We start from the raw sequence: 13,440 nt of genomic DNA, 5'->3' as shown, positions 1-13,440 counted from the left end.
CAGCCTCCCTCTTCCCCTCCCCTCTGCAAGATGAAGACAAAGAAGACTTATTCCAAATAATTTTTTTCCCTTTCAGAAATCCCACGAAACTCATCATCTTATACTTCAGTTCTGAGCTATGTAGAATAGATTGCTGAATACTTTATATGTTCTGAGCAACCTGATCTCAGCAGGGTGTTGGACTACATGACTTCCAACCCAAGTTATCCCATGATGTTTTCCAAAGGGAAGAAAGACTTGTTTGTACCTCTCAGAAAAGCAAGTTAATCTTTTTTCATGTTTACCACCATTTTTACTCTATGCATCTCCTCCAATATGGAGTCTTTCAATAGTTCAAATCTATAAGTATTTTATATATAAAAAGGCATTTTTAATCTTGAATTAGCATAAGTATCTTTTCACATGTCACAAACTGAAAGGATTTAACACAATTAGGTAAAACTAGCCTAGTAAGAAAGCTAGGAGAATGTATCCTAAGTCCCCTGTTAGGTAACACAAAGAAAGGGCTTGGGGAAAAAAAAACAAGTGTTGGTATTTACTGTAGAAGAGCCACCAACTTTACAGTAATACATTTTCTACCTGCAATTCTGAAGTCAGGACACTGTTTTAAACTCAGCCTGAGCTCTCGTGTCACACGCAGCTGTCAGATCCGTCTGCAGCAAAAGCAGCAGGATCCCTTGCACACTCCACGCCTCTCCCTGCCAGCACAGTCCTCTTGGTAACGCCTCCCCGCTCTGCCAAGGCACAAGGTCATGCACAAACACACATCTCTCGCAGAGCATCACACAGTCAGCTCCCACTCCTGAGCTCCAGCTGCCTCCATCATGTCCACGAGCAGAACCTTTTAGCTGGCTGGCAGGTTTACTGAGCAGTAAAAAGCTGACTCTTCAAAGAGACTCTCAAAAGACAAACTTTCTTATAATTTTTTTTTCTCCCCAAATCCTTAAGCATATGTGTATTTCTTGATTAATAATAAACCCAAGAAAAACTTGTGTAATGCAGAAAGATCTTTTTCCGTTTCTCTGTGTACCTGCTCTCATTAGAGAGGAATAGAGATGGTATTTAATAGATGGGATATGCAGGGAATAAAGTGCAAGAATTCCAGTCCTAAAACATCATAAAGATAAAATATTACAATAATAAATATTTTCCTATCATTAAGGCAAAGGAATGCCATATGGGATTGGAAAGTTCTCAAATCCAACAGAGCCTTATTTCTGTTGCTCTTCAAAGTCTAACACTCCTATCACCTCTGCCCTCCTCTCTTTTCCCCCTTCTCCAAGAACCGCAGATACCCTCTCTGCTAATCCCAGCCAGCACACTGGCCATCCGACTCTATCATTGCTGTTGCTACAAGGGAACACTGAGGCAAGAAAGGGGTAATCCCCTCAACTGCTCACTTAGTTCTACCATGCACAGGGATACACATTCTTTCTCCCTTCATTTTTCAAGAATCGCAGGTACTGCTTTATTCTAATAACATTACTTCAAAGACATAAACACCATCACCAGTTTTAAAGCTGAGCCTTAGCCTCAAACACAGTCTAAAGAGACTGTTGTTAGACATGTCTTCAACAGCCCCATAGTACGCTTCAAAGCTCACTGCATTAAGTGGGAATAGTTGAGATGCAAAGTCAAATTTAAGCATCCTAGGAATGATGCACAACTGGCAGGCAGATCAGCTGCTGGGACGCAGTTCTGCACATAAAGTCACGACAGTGGGTTTCCTAATAACGTGTAGTAACCAAGGCATGGAAGAAAAATCAGTTCACGAGTTAGCCCCCAGCAGCAGAGAGGAAGTTTTGTCTGCTTCTCTGGAAGGAGGACAACCAGTACCGCTCAAATCAAAGCCTTGTTCTACAATCCTCCAGGCTTAATTAGAAGATCATGAAGAGTACAAAATGGCATTGAACACAAAAACTGATCATTTTTCAAGTAAATTTAGCGGAATGAGCACTGTTACATTTACAATCCACTTTCCTCCATCCACTTCTTTTTTCCTTGTTAATGATACAGAGTTGGCTGCAGATGCAACAAAACTGGTCGGTGACCGCAGCGTGTCCTAAAGCAAGTCTTGCTTATTATTCCAGCTGGCTAGATGAAGGTCGCTGACACTGCTAACACCTCTGACATTTTGTAATCAATTGCCAGCATTTACAGAGAAGAAAATACCACTAGCTCTGAATGCACTCAGAAAGAAACTCTTTTCAATTAACTTTAAGCTTACTCTCTCTGATAGCCAAAACATGAAACGCAGGCAACCTAGCAAGCCAAATATTAGCAAGATTGGTTTCTGGCAGCCAATGCCATATTCTGTTTGTATATAAACAACTGTAGTTTATCTGCCTCTTTAAAATAACTGCGATATGAATCATCATAAGGACAGCAGCAAACAGCCAAATACTTGTAGCTGAAGAAAAACATCATTTAATTCTCAAAGCAACTACAAATATCAGACTATCAGCACATTGCTAACCACAAATACCCATTTAAGAAATCTAGTATTTTGTGGAAGACACTCTTGGAAGAGAGGCTGACCTTTACCTATCCCTTCACTGCTGGTAAAGGATGACGAAGCTTTTCCCATACACCACACATTCATCCTGTTCCTGCTTTCATCTTCAGGACAGGAACAGAGACTGCTGCCTTTTAAACTATTCTTGTATTGATTTTTAGCCAGCTGTTACATTCCACTGCTGTAAGTGAGGATGGAGGGCTAAGGAAGAGATTTTCAAACGATACTTTGTAAACAGTCCACAAGTCCCGTCTGAATGATAAACTGCCAATGTGCTGGATGAGTTCAGCAGATGAGAAACCCTGGATTTGACAGCACTGCCCTTACACGATGGTTTGAAGTGATCATTTTGAATTAATACAGGGCCTCATTGAACATGGGGATCTCTAACTTAAAACCTCCTAAAGACCTGTATTTCGTTCAAAATTCTTGTTCTTGACAGTCCTCCTCATCTTCCAGCTCCTAATTCAAACCATCAACCAGCTCTTGCTTTTCACAGGAGCTGATTGCTGTATGGTGTAATGTTTGTGTCAAATACAATCGCCAAAGGCACTCCAATTTCCACTAATAATTGTCATTAGGGGAAGAAGAAAAAAATGGTTGCATTTTTGTCAGAAAAGAACCATTTCCTGATGTTTAGCATAGGCAGGATAATGGTCATGGGCAGCATCTTGGCTCAGCAGGCAAAACTAGTAGGTGGTAAATGAGAGTGCTGCAGAGGGGACAGATCTTTTTCCAGGGGGGAGAGGGGGCAGTGTCTGCTAAAGGAGGCACCCTGATGGCAGGAGATTTATGCATCCACTCTTGTGTTAGTCTAGGAGGAGGAAATCATTATGCAGGGCCAGCTGCAGGGGTGTGTGCTGCTGTCGGGAAAAATTAGAAGTCTAGCAATGAACTATAAAGAAGGGAGAAATGACAGAGTGAATGAAAACCCCATGATAAACCCATTTAGGCTCTCTTCTCCCTGGGATGAAAGATGACGTCTAATCTCTTCGGCATATATCCTGGGAGAGACTCAAACAAATATGCCTAGATACACACAGGCACACGCCCTTAGAATATGCAATGACAACGTCCACCAAAAGGATCCGTAACTGCAAAGCGGACTGAGCAAGAGTTTATCTAAGTTCTGGGGAAAGATCAGAGTGCACCGAGATGCTTTTGATCAGAAGAAATCTCATCTGCTGCCAAATGCCTTCTATGTGTAAACACCTTTGAAAGAAAGCTTTTCCATTTGAATACCTTGGGGGAGTGGTGGGGTAAAGGGAGAGGAGAGAAGAGATGACAAGACTGTAAGACAGTGAAAAGCAACTGAACTAAGGCTCTGGTATTTTGCTCTTATTTGACCAAGAGAGAACTTTTCAATTTCATGAGGCATTCTTTTGTCTAAGAGAATTTCTGGCTGTTGGGCAGGTCTGCATAACTTCTTGTCCTGTTTAAGGATGGGTTTTTTTCTCCTTCATTAATACACTCACAGAAATGAAATATTCCAAATATTTCTTCACTGTGCTTGGTAAAAAAAACAAAACAGCAGAGGCTCTTGGGTCATACTGATATTGGCTAGAAAGATTATAAGGAAAGAGTGGGCAAGGAAAGCAGTGGTGCTCCCAAAAGCCCCTGATTACAATTCCAGCCCTAAGCCTATGAGGGGAAGTGTTTGGTAATTTTTCCTTCTGCCTGTCCTGACCACTGTTAAAGCCTCTGGGGCTGGTGAAACTCTTTCTGGAATGCTAATGCCCGGTAGGAAGCCGGACAGTACAAAATGGGAGCTGTTTGGAGAACACCTTCCTTATTCCAATACTTTATTTCAAGTTGCACATAAGGACCCATGGCGTTAGCCACATTTTTTACCAGGAACAGAAGAAATACATTTTGCCCAGCATGCCAACATTGTAAATTATGTCACTGTATGTCCTTCAGTATAAGCTCTTCCAGATACAGTTTTATGAGAAAGTTTTTTTTCACTTATGAGTGTGAGAATTAGGAAAAAAAACACAAAACAATTCTGCTGCAAAAGTTTTCCTTTCCACTATACATGCACATTTAGAAACATGGTTATTTATTTACTTTTCTTTAAAAATACTTAGGAACACACACACACACACACACACACACACCTTTTTTCTTTTTTTTTTTTCTTTTTTTTTTTTTCTTTTTTTTTTTTTTTATGGTGGCCCTTTTACAATATGCTTCCCAGTGGTGCTATCTATCAAGTGTAAAAAAGATTTATGCTAGCAGCTGTCAGGTTAAGACACCACTAACCACATTCATAACTACATGCTGAGTTATACAAGCTTTTATACCTGTACAGCGTGTGTCTAACAGCTTAAAAAAATGCACACTCAAAATATAACAAAAAGCACATCAAAACCCCAAACTATGATAGCTGGGGGACTTGAGACATTGATTCATTAACACTGTGAAGGTGTAAATGGGTACTGAAGTGAAGAATGTGGCCCTCTGATGAATTAAAGCAAATGGAAGCTATCTACATGCATGGTAGCTCAAAGAACGTAACTCTGAAGGTCACTGTTTGATCAAATTATGTGAAAAAACACAGAAATAAACCACAAGTTTTTACAGTGAGAAACAGAAAAAGAACTGGAAAATTCCTAAACAACAAAACCATATCATTGGTAAAGTGCAAACAATACTTCTTACAGCTACAGAGTTATGTTTCACTTTTTTTTTTTTTTTTTTTTCCTAAGGAAATTAAGGACTGGCAAATGTATAATATTAATATCAATTCAGGAAATACTTTCATAGTAAGATATCAAATATATTATGAACGGAGGGAAAAGGAACACAGTTATTTATCTGACTTGAAAACAGCACAGTGTCAAGTTAATTTAAAATTCAATTTCAGTTTAAAGCATTACAAGGAAGGAAGAACTCTATGTATCATAGGTTGTAAATTGAAATCCTAGCAAGGTTTTTGTCTGCCAGCTAGTTGTGTATCAGCTATAAAGCCAGATTGCAGGTGCTTCTTTTAGAAGATTGGGCTACAAGGCTCTCATAAACCATGTTTGGAGAGGTTTGTCATTTACTATTCCCAAAAGTGTTTTACTTAAACTTTTTTCATAGTCTGTTATTTATCAGAAAACGGGTGTTACAATAACCCAGAAGTAACTTCTGCAAGGTACAGCATGTGATGCAAAAGCACAGAGGGTACCCAGTAGAAGTCACCAAGAAGGTCTATGCAGCATACATCTTTTACAAAAGCAAATAAGCAAAAGCAGTTTGTCTGCAAAAAGAGCTTTTAGGATGACATAAATTAAAAAACAACCACACAATTTTTTTTTTCCCTCCTTTCTAGAAACACATCTATGCAAAAATGCTTCATTAAAAATCCACATAAAACCTTGAACATGTTGGTTTGAGAGAAGAGGCAGGATAACTCTTCCCAGTTTTCTGGGCTGAGGGATAAATAAATCTGATAGAAACGACTTTTAATACTCCCCAAGACTACAAACTGAATGAAAGCCTACTAAGATTTTGCATATATTATAAAAAAAAAAAGTGATCCAAGGACAACAGCTGGGCTTTCAGATGCTCCTTTCCAGCTCCAAGAAGTTCCCTCAAGGTGCACCAGCCAGTGTAATCAGAAAGGCAAATTCTGCTCCCCAGCCATTAGCTGCTAATGCCCAGCTGGCCGGTGGACAGAAAGAGACTGGAAGGGCGCTGAAAACCTGCACCGAAGAAGAATAAAAATGTATATCCCTGACCTCTGCTCCTCCAAAAAGAAGGCAAAGAAAAGCTGCCATTTATAACAGCTGGGGCTATTTTTATTTAGTCACATGGGCCTTGAACCACCTTGTACAAACACTTTGTGAAACCTCAAATCCTCACTGAGAGAGCAGATGAACACCTTGGAAAATGGTTCTTGGCAAACTGGAATTTAAGGTGTGTGCAAATCGGTACTTGGGAAGGAGTAATATTTGAGGACATGAAATTTATCTCCATTGACACATCCACAGCTGGGAACCAGTATGAACAGCTTCCTCATGCTGATCCAATTCACTTCTGTTTTGAAATGGAGGGATGCGGAAAATATTATTAGAGGTGATAGGAAAGTGTTTTCTTATTTCAGCAATGGCTTTTATCATCTCTTTGAAAACTGTATAATTATATTTATAATAAATACCCATTATATATAATCACATTTACATTTTTCATAAAACAATAATTTCTAAAAATGCTGGAGGATTAAAAAAAGCTAAGGAGAGAGGAATTTGTTACAGGATGAGATGGAAAAGAGCCTTTTTCCTCTTTTTTTTTTTTTTTAAATACATCTGGGCTTCCTCCTGCTCCCACAGCAGAGCATGAGACTGTAATTATGCCTTCCCCCTGCCCCCTTCCCACTTAAACCCTCACCATTTAAATGGTTTATTCAACTTTTTGGCTTACCATGCATTTTTGGACCTACAGCTCTGAGGTGGATTTTTAAAAACTTTTGCTGGCATTTAATATGGAAACTAGCACCACTGCACCAATATTTATACATGTGGTGCTACAAAAATATACTGTTTGCTTTGATGTTACTACTCCTTCCTTGCTTCCCATTCCAGCAAAAACCACAAAGGACATTTAGCAGTGATAAGGAATCCTACTGACATCACCAGTAGGATAGTCAAAAGGTTTAAGTCGGAATCACTCAGCGTCCCTTGCAGAATGGCCAAAACAAGCCTCAATGTTGCTTAATTTTCTGTGGAAACTAGGAAACATTGTCTTAAAAAAAAAAAAAAATCACCAAAATAACCCATATTTAAAAACAGGCTGCATCTGTTACTAAGAAAACCAGGCCGTGGCATGGGGATGTGGCACACGAGAGAATACAATACTTGCTTTCTTTCCAAGCTGTCCCTTATGCAGCATGTGACACTCTATTCTAATGCTACTTCTTATTAAAACTTTTTTGGTTGCCAGATGTTGTGCAACACAAATAAGGAGGACTCAAAGCTGGAAATGCCAGCTGCTCCTAGGTATAATCTGCCATGGGACTAAAGCAGCCTGAGACAGGGATGCTCCTCACGCGATGGAAGGGAGCCTTCTGTGCAGAACTTGAGGCTTCACTTTCTTGCCAGTTTGATGGAGGTTGGGAATTCGAGGTTTACTGGACTCTGTAGCACTGTTTGATGCCATCTGATTGCAAGATGGGCCCAAACGTGTTGCAGAGGTTAGCAGAGATGATCAGAAGCAGATACAAAACACGATTCTTTTACATTAAGACTTGTCATACCAAAAGTGTTGGGTAACGTGATGAAATGCTACATTGAACACCAGCCCACAGCACACATAAAAGAAAACAGTGGTGCAGCAGAAGAGCACAAGCAGACTAAGACTTAGCATTTCATTTTCAATCCTTTCATCTTTAAAAACTAAACAGTTTTAAAATATTTTCAAATGTTTCCCTTACATTTGGCTTGCACACACATGATAAAGGAGCTTCAAATATTCCAATATTATGCTAAAAAGGTTTTAAAAGTTGTCTCCAAATTGGAAGTACTTCAGAAAAAAAGAAAAAAATATATATCAAAACCCCCAAGTATAGCATCAAGTTCTTTGAAGTCACTTTCTGCTCCACTAAGACATTTATACTAATTGGTGAATTTCTCATTTCATCTTTTCAGGCACTGATCATTTCTAAATGACTAAGATTTAGGATACTCTATTTTAATATTGATGGTGTACTTAATGAGATCAGATTTTAGTAAGATTCTAGGCATTTATGCTAGAGAAACGCTTTGACTTAGGGGTGTATTTTTACAAAAAAAGGAAGGTAGGTAGGTTGTTCTCTATTATAGAGCGAGCCTGTTCATATCATTATAATCACCATTTGTGATCCTATTTTATACACCACTACATGGTATAAGCAAAAACCTCAAAAATATATCAGTCCTCAATACTAACATGAAAAGCCTGAAGGTCCATTTTTTTCTCATTCTCAACATATACACAAAACTCTCAGTAAACAGAAATGCTATGGAGAATAAACACAAGTAACTTGTGATTAACTTAACAGATCTAATTTGGTCAGCCAAAAGCTTAGCCACTTCCTAACTCAATGACCACTAACAGAGAAACAACAATTCAGCATCTGCATCAGGACTGCTCTTCTAATTTTAGGATTAACACTATTTTAATCCATATTTTGCCTGTGAAATATATAATGATGAAAGATAATATGATTGCATATGTATAGGCACCAATAAGTACACAAATGAAGCAAAAGATTTTTTTTAATACTAAAGAAGTGTATGTAGTTACTGTAGGTTGCAAATAAGACTGCAGTATGTCCAGATGTTAGACTATACACAGCTAAGCAAATGCCGAGGCACATCATCTTTCAGTAGTATAGCAATTTCAGCTTTGTGCTGTTTTTCCTACAGAAATACAACCAATTAGTACTCAATTTCAAGCCACACCAGCAACACTCCTTCAATAGTTGCAACTGCCTTGATCATTTAAAGCAGCTCTTTTTAAGCAGCTAACATGAAAAATTTAAAACAGACGAGAATGCTTTTATTCCTGTGCCATTCCTGAGTTTATTGCAGCTCCTGTTTCTGCGCACCTCCCTCCTTCACTTGAGCCCCATCCAGGACACCCTGCCTGGGGAGGAATCCCTGACCCACATTCAGAGGACGACTTTGTGGGGGGCTTCTGGGGTTTAGTGCAACCAGCCCGAGATCACCTGCACCGCAGCTCTCTCCAGGCTAACAGCACTCAGATCTCTGTATAAAGTACCGTTTGTTCAGAAGGACAACAATGAGAAGAAAAGCCTGGCCGTAACAAGAAGTTAATACATCTGCATTGCTCACAAGGAGTCATGTGCCTCCTGCATGAAAACCCTGGGTTTCCCTGCCTGCTCAGCTGTGAATTGAGACTGTGTCTGGGAGCTGTCATTTGCTACAGTTTGAAGTCCTCTTTCCACAACTTAAATGAAAATATCTGTGGTTCCTCTCTAGGATAAACTGTCTTCAGAACCTACAGAAGGTATTTTATCACTTTACCTACTTAGCCTGGAGCACAAAGCCCAAGAGAGCTCAGAGAAAGAGATGCACACGCAATATGCCAACACCACAGTCACTGACGATGCTGTGTATCTCCAAAGCATCTGATGCTGTCCATATTGATTTCACCTGTTACCTTGATTCTACATCTATGCTGCCCATATTCTACATCTATAACCCAACTGTTCCTGCAGAGAAAACTGAAACATAAATGCAGATGGATTTCTATATGTTCCCAGCAGAGTCTTCAAAGTATTTTCTGTAGAATTACCCAACTGAGAAATTAGTTAACTCACTACCTCCATCTTAACTTCCTTATAAGACCCCAAAGATAAAAGATTTTGTTCCCACCAGAAAACCTTGTGTGTGCCCAGAGCCTGTGGCAGTGCTAGTTACTATAAAATTCTCATAGCTACACTGCAAGTGTCCTCCTCTTGCTAGGTATTACTCAGTTCACAAATATTGTGTGACCAGAAAAGAGAAAGAAACTGTTGCCTAACGTACAGAATTAGTGCCATGACACAAACGTATGATGCCTGCACGTTATTACTCCAGTTCAAACATACCCTCACCTAATCTAGTTCTGAAATATATTAGCTTCAGTTAGAGAATAAATACTATTGTAATGAATACCTCCAAATAAATAAGAACGAGATGCTTTTGTCTTTGCTAGGGAACTATTACAGGGGACTTATATGCAGACAGAGTGGTCATTCCCTGATACAGAATCCATCACTGTCACTTAACATATGACCCTCTTGTAATGCTGTGTTAGGAGACAGAAAGTCAAATAATCTCTTTCGCTTTGATGAAAGCATGAGGAAGTTGACTCAGATAAAAGCAGGGAGTAATCTGTTTAAACAGCTTGGGTCCAAAGTTGAAAATTAAACAAAATCAATAACAAATACAGGCTTGCTGCTGGACAATCTGCCTTGAGCATGACATAAAAAAGGACGAAACGCTACTCCAAACATATTTCATGCCAGAATATCCTATAAGTGAAGTTCGTTTAGACTTTCAGCTGTTTTAATTTACATGTGTTTATTCAATTATAAATCTATACAGCACTCATTGCTTGCTAGTAATGATGTAGCTAAAGAACCTTTTGGCTAATCTAGACTTAATGAAGAACATCAGAGTAAACATATTTTTATTAGAAGAACAAAGAAAGAAAACAGATAGTGAAAGCCCTCAATCTGTTCTCACTATTTAGACTCCAATCTTTGGCAACAGTACTGGCACATACCTACTTGGGTCAGGTTTTTATTTGAGCTAGTAATGTGTGCTGAGAGAGCACAAAAATGCCTGCATCTTGCTGTCACACAATGATTTTTAAAGAAGTGGCTAATCACACCTTTGGGAAGGCATGTTAAAAAGTCCTCTCTGCCTTTTTAAGGAATAATCAAAAATATGCAACTTCATTTGCAAGGTAGGAGAGATGATGCCTTCCCACTCCATAAACGTAAGATTCAGCATAAATACCTATACAAGAAGACAACAGAAATGTTGACAAAATAGGTTAAATATGACTGAATGGTTAATAGGACTGAATCTGGATTTGGATCACTATAACACATTCTTTCTATGCCTTAACAGTCAAAGGCATGAAAGGAGCTTCAAAGAGAGTAAATGTGGTCTTTAGCTGATAAATATATTCAGAAAAGAAAGAAAAACCTAAAACAATCATTGCAGGCTTCTGAGAAAAGTTATTTAAATGTGCATGGATATTTTCTACAAGGAAAATCTGCAAAAAAACTCCCCATTAACCTGTCTGAAATCTTCTGAAGTAAAAACAAACCAAAAAACCCCAAAGCACCTTTCAATTTCCAAAAATACTTTTCCATAAGTCAGAGCAAAAAGACCAGCAACAATTCATTCTACCTTAGTGAGGGCTGGCAAATGTTTGGAAGCATAACATCAAAATTTAAAGTGTGTCTGTAAACACGGAGTTTATTAAATTCTTTAATAATGCAAAATTATTGTTATGGTAAAAAGCATGCAGCACAAATCACCAACTTTATAACTGACTTCTTTCTAAAATCTGAGTGAAGATAGCTTTGCAGATTTTTACTGCTCTTCTCAGGAGTCAGAAATGCTGTTCCTCATGGAATTGAACTCACGGAAAGGCCAAAATTTTCCAGAAGCAAGAAGAAGGATGACAGCATATTAGGCTGGCCAAAATAAATAGTTTCAGATTCTGATTCATCAAGTAGAATACTGTGAATGGTATTTATATCCTTCTGTAGCAAAAAAAAAAAACAAAACAAAACAACCCAAAACCACATTCCTTGAACAGTGTTTGGTCTTCCTAAAGGTTCAGAGAGGGACATGTTGAGTTGCAGTCCTGTGAGCAGTGGCTTGAGGCCTCGTGATTCCATTCCTCACAGAGCTCAAAGCATTTGAACAAAGCAAGCCCATGACACCCACCTACCTGGCCAAGGGTTAAAGCAGCCTTTAACAAGAAATGAGCCTTTGTGGTTCTTCAGCTACCTTCAGGCCCATAAAGAAACAATTGCATCATGCCCTAATTACTCCAGCTGACTCCATGAACGAATTGGGATCCCTCTGCAAACGTTTCACAGTACATGTTATAATACGGAAAATGAAGGTGTTGCATTATTTTTCCTAGACTTGACAGCAAATTTTTTTGCAGAGCTCATTTAAAGTAGAACCACTACAAAGAGAGAGAAACAAAAGGTATGCCAAAATTATACAGAGGACAGGACATATAGAAAACAATTTTCAGATATAACATTGGACTGTCATACATGGTTCTCAAAAATGGTAGCACTATGTTCCTGCCCACTATTTTGCCCTGGAAGCTCACCTAAGTTCATTTCATAAGTGAAAAAAAGATTTGTTATTCTCCCTCAGTAAGTAACACCACAGTTATTCTTGCCTCCTTGTAAAAATGAGAAATCTCTGCAGCAGATGATCTATAAAGTTCCCCAACTTTCCTGGGAGGAATAGTATTTTATTGTTCAATTTGGTTTCTCCATAATATGTATCTCAATCTTCCGTGGTGATGTGTAAGGAGTTTTGATCAAACAGTTTAATATTGAGGAAAACAAACTTGTATTTTATGGGGAGAACTTACATATAAGGGCACAAACATATTATACAATATAGAATTATAAGAAAAAGCTGCAGTTTCCTATGTTCGTATGTATCTCTGTATATGTGTATTTCCTCTGTGTGTATATGCACATTATAGATAAGTTAGGAATAGCAATGGTAACTCTGTACAGTGTTGTATCTCTTCCTCACTGTATACATATTCCTGAAATTCAGTCAGTTACAAGGACAGGCAAACATCTAAGACACTTGCAGGTAGCTGCTCATCTTTCAGGCAAGGCATATACTGCTGGCTAATTTCATGCCAAAAATATAAACATTTGGTCTCTATATTAATTCAATATAAACTGAGGTTGGCCAGCATTTATGATAAAATGCCACACTGTAACACAGAACACATTAGATGGCTGTTTCTGTTGTTTCACACCAGGCTGTAAAGCAAAGCAGCTGGGGAGCAGAGATGGCCTCTCAGCAGCCCTGGCTGGTGGGCTGCCATTTCCAACACAGGGACAAAGCTGCTGCCGGAGAGGGGTAAACGCTGCAGCTTGCCCAGCTGCACCCACCTGAGTCTGGGAGTCAGAGACATACGTAGGAGACTGGAACCAGAACTTCAGTGAAAACCAGAGGCAACAAGCACTGAAGCATGTTTGCAACCTCGACTACTAGCCCTGCATCTGCAATAACATAATCCCTTCTCCCCATTCCCAGACCACAATTTGGGGGACTTTTCTACCCTTTGGTATTCACTGCAAGGTTTTCATTCTACTTCTGTACACAAAGACCTTCTCAGGATGTATTTCATTTCTTAACGCCCTAAAAAAATATTGCATGTCTACTTTG

General features: G+C 39.0%; 1 protein-coding gene across 3 annotated transcripts in view; it reads right to left on the bottom strand.

The window, feature by feature from the left end:
- The window catches only part of PLXNB2 (plexin B2), a 252,716-nt gene that overhangs the window by 179,905 nt on the left and 59,371 nt on the right, over window positions 1-13,440 (bottom strand). The window lies entirely within an intron of this gene.

Source organism: Athene cunicularia, assembly GCF_003259725.1.
Source record: "Athene cunicularia isolate RWA chromosome 1 unlocalized genomic scaffold, athCun1 chr1_part2, whole genome shotgun sequence".
Taxonomy (NCBI): Eukaryota; Metazoa; Chordata; class Aves; order Strigiformes; family Strigidae; genus Athene; species Athene cunicularia.
The sequence above is the reverse complement of the archived record's forward strand: the minus strand, read 5'-3'. Positions and strand labels throughout refer to the sequence as shown.